The sequence below is a fragment of the Oncorhynchus clarkii genome, chromosome 14, assembly GCF_045791955.1.
Source record: "Oncorhynchus clarkii lewisi isolate Uvic-CL-2024 chromosome 14, UVic_Ocla_1.0, whole genome shotgun sequence".
Taxonomy (NCBI): Eukaryota; Metazoa; Chordata; class Actinopteri; order Salmoniformes; family Salmonidae; genus Oncorhynchus; species Oncorhynchus clarkii.
The window spans coordinates 39,602,376-39,609,328 of NC_092160.1; positions in this window are offsets into that span (position 1 = coordinate 39,602,376).

A 6,953-nucleotide genomic window follows, 5' to 3' on the forward strand; every position below is an offset into this window, starting at 1 on the left:
CAACAGGATCTGCCTGTCTGAGGTATCGGGAACAACAGGGTCTGCCTGTCTGAGGTTCAGGGAACAACAGGATCTGCCTGTCTGAGGTTCAGGGAACAACAGGATCTGCCTGTCTGAGGTTCAGGGAACAACAGGATCTGCCTGTCTGAGGTTCAGGGAACAACAAGGTCTGCCTGTTTGAGGTACCGGGAACAACAGGATCTGCCTGTCTGAGGTACCGGGAACAACAGGATCTGCCTGTCTGAGGTACCGGGAACAACAGGATCTGCCTGTCTGAGGTACCGGGAACAGTGGGCTGACTATACAAATCCACCCCCTGTTCTATTTCTCGAGCCTATCATTAACCCCGTCCACCCCAGCTACGGTGGTGACATGGGGTAGAGAGGTGGGAGACATGTTGTGGGTGATGTGGGTGACACCTAACACCAGGTTTCGACCACGTTCGCCAAAATTAGCTCATATCTCATTACACTTTAGGGAATTTAAGTTATATTGTAGTTTAAAGTAGCCTGACGGCTCATTAGACCAATGTTATCTGTGGTAGCGGGCTAATTGATCAACTATTAGGCAGGAACAGAACAGTTTACAGTGATAAATTCTCCATTATTATGCTCTACTGCACCGCTCACACTACTATATTATGTCTAGAGGCAACAGTAAGTGCTGTTACCTTCACCTAAACGTCGGTTAGGGCGTTGTGGACGGGCGTAAGCATCTGCATGTCTAACCTTCAGAATTAGCATTTAATGCCTAAACTTAATCTAACCTTAAATAATATACAAAAGCAGAGTATTTTTTTAAATCTACCAATTGGTTTTGAAAACATCTAGTTAGCCATTTATCAGTCTTATGGCCAGGGGATAGAAGTTAGCCATTTAACAGTCTTATGGCCAGGGGATAGAAGTTAGCCATTTAACAGTCTTATGGCCAGGGGATAGAAGTTAGCCATTTAACAGTCTTATGGCCAGGGGATAGAAGTTAGCCATTTAACAGTCTTATGGCCAGGGGATAGAAGTTAGCCATTTAACAGTCTTATGGCCAGGGGATAGAAGTTGGATTTGCATTATCATGGGCCATCATACAAGATAAACTCTTAGAAAAGTTATTGAAGCGGGTTTGGCATCTTACTGGAATGGGGGTTATTGTTAGGGTATAGGTAGGGGTGGGGCTTGCTGTTGGGGTGTGGGGACTAGAGGTACCCCCCTCGCCCTTTGTTTTGACTCGCGATCATATTTCACCCCGTCTTCCAAAATTGACCTCTGTAATGTTCTCCTCACACCTCCCGTGGTCTCGTCCTCCGCCTCCCCCGGCCTCCCCCTGGCCTCCCCGCGGCAGATGGGGAGTGTAGCCGGGCGCCTCAGACCACTTTCGGCAGGTCTGCAGGCTGTTGCGGCCTGGCGGTTGGGAGGGCCTCGCTGGAGAGATGAAATATTCATGTTAGGCAGAGTGAATGGGCTCCCCGGGTGGAAGGAGCGTGCCTGGTTGTTGTTCAGGCCGGACTACTGCTCTCATTAGCCTGCTGACAGGGGGGAGTTTCTCTAAAATCCAGGCCTACCGCCTGTCATGCACACGCACGTGATGATCCGTGCCCGTGCACACAACGCAAGAAAACACACACACAGAGCGCATGTGAACACACACACACACACACACACACACACACAGAGCGCATGTGAACACACGCACACACACAAACACAACACAAAAAAACATTGGCCACGAAAAATGTCTCTGGCATAAACTTTCCCTTGTGTGAAAATTATGACCTATTAGAATGCATTATAGAGGCTACAGTTGAAGAGCGAAGTTTACATACCCCCTAACTACCCCCTAACTGCCCCCTAACTGACCCCTAACTGCCCCCTAACTGCCACTAACTGCCCCCTACACCCTAACTACATACACCTTAGACCCTAACTGCCCCCTAACTGCCCCCTAACTACCCCCTAACTACCCCCTAACTGACCCTAACTGCCCCCTAACTGACCCTAACTACCCCCTAACTACCCCCTAACTGACCCTAACTGACCCTAACTGCCCCCTAACTGACCCTAACTGCCCCCTAACTGCCACTAACTGACCCCTACACGCCTAACTACATACACCTTAGACCCTAACTGCCCCCTACACCCTAACTACATACACCTTAGACCCTAACTGCCCCCTAACTGCCCCCTACACCCTAACTACATATACCTTAGACCCTAACTGCCCCATAACTGTCCCCTACACCCTAACTACATACACCTTAGACCCTAACTACACCCTAGCTGCCCCCTACACCCTAACTGCCCCCTACACCCTAACTGCCCCCTAACTGCCCCCTACACCCTAACTGCCCCCTACACCCTAACTGCCCCCTAACTGCCCCCTACACCCTAACTGCCCCCTACAACATACAGTTGAAGTCAGAAGTCTACATACACCTCAGCCAAAAACATTTAAACTCAGTTTTTCACAATTCCTGACTTTTAATCCTAGTAAAAATTCCCTGTTTTAGGTCAGTTAGGATCACCACTTTATTTTAAGAATGTGAAATGTCAGAATAATAGTAGAGAGAATTATTTATTTCAGCTTTTATTAATTTCATCACATTCCCCGTGTGTCAAAAGTTTACATACACTCAATTAGTATCATTGCCTTTAAATTGTTTAACTTGGGTCAAACGTTTCGGGTAGCCTTCCACAAGCTTCCCACAATAAATTGGGTGAATTTTGGCCCATTTCTCCTGACAGAGCTGGTGTAACTGAGTCAGGTTTGTAGGCTTCCTTGCTCGATCATGTTTTTTCAGTTCTGCCCACAAATTTTCTATAGGGTTGAGGTCAGGGCTTTGTGATGGCCACTCCAATACCTTGACTTTATTGTCCTTAAGCCATTTTGCCACAACTTTGGAAGAATGCTTGGGGTCATTGTCCATTTGGAAGACCCATTTGCGACCAAACTTTAACTTTAACTTCCTGACTCATGTCTTGAGATGTTCCTTCAATATATCCACATAATTTTCCTACCTCATGAAGCCATCTATTTTGTGAAGTGCACAAGTCCCTCCTGCAGCAAAGCACCCCCAAAACATGATGCTGCCACCCCCGTGCTTCACGGTTGGGATGGTGTTCTTCGGCTTGCAAGCCTCCCCCTTTTTCCTCCAAACATAACGATGGTCATTATGGCCAAACAGTTCTATTTTTGTTTCATCAGAACAGAGGACATTTCTCCAAAAAGTACGATCTTCAAATCAAATCAAAGTTTATTTGTCACGTGCGCCGAATACAACAGGTGTAGTAGACCTCACAGTGAAATGCCGAATACAACAGGTGTCGACGTTACAGTGAAATGCTTACTTACAGGCTCTAACCAATAGCGCAAAAAAGGTGTTAGGTGAACAATAGGTACAGTGCCTTGCGAAAGTATTCGGACCCCTTGAACTTTGCGACCTTTTGCCACATTTCAGGCTTCAAACATAAAGATATAAAACTGTATTTTTTTTAGAAGAATCAACAACAAGTGGGACACAATCATGAAGTGGAACGACATTTATTGGATATTTCAAACTTTTTTAACAAATCAAAAACTGAAAAATTGGGTGTGCAAAATTATTCAGCCCCTTTACTTTCAGTGCAGCAAACTCTCTCCAGAAGTTCAGTGAGGATCTCTGAATGATCCAATGTTGACCTAAATGACTAATGATGATAAATACAATCCACCTGTGTGTAATCAAGTCTCCGTATAAATGCACCTGCACTGTGATAGTCTCAGAGGTCCGTTAAAAGCGCAGAGAGCATCATGAAGAACAAGGAACACACCAGGCAGGTCCGAGATACTGTTGTGAAGAAGTTTAAAGCCGTATTTGGATACAAAAAGATTTCCCAAGCTTTAAACATCCCAAGGAGCACTGTGCAAGCGATAATATTGAAATGGAAGGAGTATCAGACCACCGCAAATCTACCAAGACCTGGCCGTCCCTCTAAACTTTCAGCTCATACAAGGAGAAGACTGATCAGAGATGCAGCCAAGAGGCCCATGATCACTCTGGATGAACTGCAGAGATCTACAGCTGAGGTGGGAGACTCTGTCCATAGGACAACAATCAGTCGTATATTGCACAAATCTGGCCTTTATGGAAGAGTGGCAAGAAGAAAGCCATTTCTTAAAGATATCCATAAAAAGTGTCGTTTAAAGTTTGCCACAAGCCACCTGGGAGACACACCAAACATGTGGAAGAAGGTGCTCTGGTCAGATGAAACCAAAATTGAACTTTTTGGCAACAATGCAAAACGTTATGTTTGGCGTAAAAGCAACACAGCTCATCACCCTGAACACACCATCCCCACTGTCAAACATGGTGTTGGCAGCATCATGGTTTGGGCCTGCTTTTCTTCAGCAGGGACAGGGAAGATGGTTAAAATTGATGGGAAGATGGATGGTGCCAAATACAGGACCATTCTGGAAGAAAACCTGATGGAGTCTGCAAAAGACCTGAGACTGGGACGGAGATTTGTCTTCCAACAAGACAATGATCCAATACATAAAGCAAAATCTACAATGGAATGGTTCAAAAATAAACATATCCAGGTGTTAGAATGGCCAAGTCAAAGTCCAGACCTGAATCCAATCGAGAATCTGTGGAAAGAACTGAAAACTGCTGTTCACAAATGCTCTCCATCCAACCTCACTGAGCTCGAGCTGTTTTGCAAGGAGGAATGGGAAAAAAATTCAGTCTCTCGATGTGCAAAACTGATAGAGACATACCCCAAGCGACTTACAGCTGTAATCGCAGCAAAAGGTGGCGCTACAAAGTATTAACTTAAGGGGGCTGAATCATTTTGCACGCCCAATTTTTCAGTTTTTGATTTGTTAAAAAAGTTTGAAATATCCAATAAATGTCGTTCCACTTCAGAATCATAAAACACGGGACGAGATGTTAACTGTCCATTGTGCCAATAGATGGAATGCACTCGCATGAGATTTGCCGTGATGTTGACAGAGTGGCATGGGAGGTTTATTTCTTAGACTGGGTTAAGATGTCAATTTTGGGACACATCCTCAGTAGTGTGCCTTCGAATCAGTGGGTGTTTCGGCCTTTAATCACTAAACACTCTCATCAAAGGTGGCCAGCTAAAGGGTGATCAAGCCTTAGCTTGTGTCCCATGCCCAATTAAGATGTCCCACGGGACTATGCAAGGCAGGGGCGTCCTCTTCCCTGAGCCAGTCCGACAGCTGACCGCATACCTCATATGCCCTCCTCAAGTTGGAGGGATCTGAATTGGGTTCTCAGGTGGGGGTGGGGGGTCATGAAGTTATAGCCCAGCAAGGGTCCTTCCGTTTAATCCAGATCCACTGGCTGCCTCTTTCAGCTGCTTGAGAAACTGCTCTGACGGTCTGCCGCAGAGCCTGTCCATGGATTCCAAGTTCTTTCAGCAACCTGATGGTGGAAGAAGCCACGAATCCTCTGCATCCCACTTCAACTGGCCAGACTTTTGCATTCCAGCCACGCTGAGTTGCGTCTGCTGCCAACTCTGTGTAACGCAGTTTCTTACGCTCGTAGGCCTCTTCAACAGAGTTTTCCCACGGGACTGTGAGCTCTATGATGTACACAGCCTTTCGTGAAGGGGACCAGAGTACCATGTCTGGCCTAAGGTTGGTAGGAGCAATCTCAGGTGGAAAAATTAGTTGCTGGCCAATATCGACAAGCATCTTCCAGTCCCGGGCCATGGCTAGGTGTCCAGTTTCTGGCTTTGTAGGAGGATACTTGGGCCTTTTCTGTCCCTCCCGGATGAATGTTGTTGTTTTGACAGGATTGCTTGTTTTTGGAGGTAATGAATTGGTTGCACTCCTCTTGGTCTCAAGTGCTGCAGCCAGGCTCTTGAGGACCTGATTGTGCCTCCAGGTGTAACGGCCTTGTGAGAGGCTGGTCTTGCAACCTGTCATTATATGCCTGAGAGTCGCTGGAGCTGGGCAGAGGGGGCAGGTCGAGTTTGTGTCCCACTTGTTGTTGATTCTTCTCAAAAAAATACAGTTTTATATCTTTATGTTTGAAGCCTGAAATGTGGCAAAAGGTCGCAAAGTTCAAGGGGGCCGAATACTTTCGCAAGGCACTGTAAGTAAAGAAATGAAACAACAGTAAAAAGACAGGATATATACAGTAGCGAGACTATAAAAGTAGCGAGGCTACATACAGACAACGGTTAGTCAGGCCGTACGCACTACCCTCTGTAGTGCCTTGCGGTCAGCGGCCGAGCAATTCCCGTACCAGGCAGTGATGCAACCGGTCAGGATGCTCTCGATGTTGCAGCTGTAGAACCTTCTGAGGATCTCAGGACCCCATGCCAAATCTTTTTAGATTCCTGAGGGGGAATTGGCTTTGTCGTGCCCTCTTCATGACTGTCTTGGTGTGTTTGGACCATTCTAGTTTGTTGTTGATGTGGACACCGAGGAACTTGAAGCTCACAACCTGCTCCACTACAGCCCCGTCGATGAGAATGGGGGCGTGCTCGGTCCTCCTTTTCCTGTAGTCCACAATCATCTCTTTAGTCTTGGTTACGTTGAGGGATAGGTTGTTATTCTGGCACCACACGGCCAGGTCTCTGACCTCCTCCCTATAGACTGTCTCGTTGTTGTCTGTGATCAGGCCTACAGGGGTTGTGTCATCTGCAAACTTAATGATGGTGTTGGAGTCGTGCTTGGCCATGTAGTCATGAGTTTGCAGGGAGTACAGGAGGGGACTAAGCACGCACCCCTGGGGAGCTCCAGTGTTGAGGATCAGCGTGGCAGATGTGTTGCTACCTACCCTCACCACCTGGGGGTGGCCCGTCAGGAAGTCCAGGATCCAGTTGCAGAGGGAGGTGTTTAGTCCCAGGAGCCTTAGCTTAGTGATGAGCTTTGAGGGCGCTATGGTGTTAAACGCTGAGCTGTAGTCAATGAACAGCATTCTCACATAGGTGTTCCTTTTGTCCATG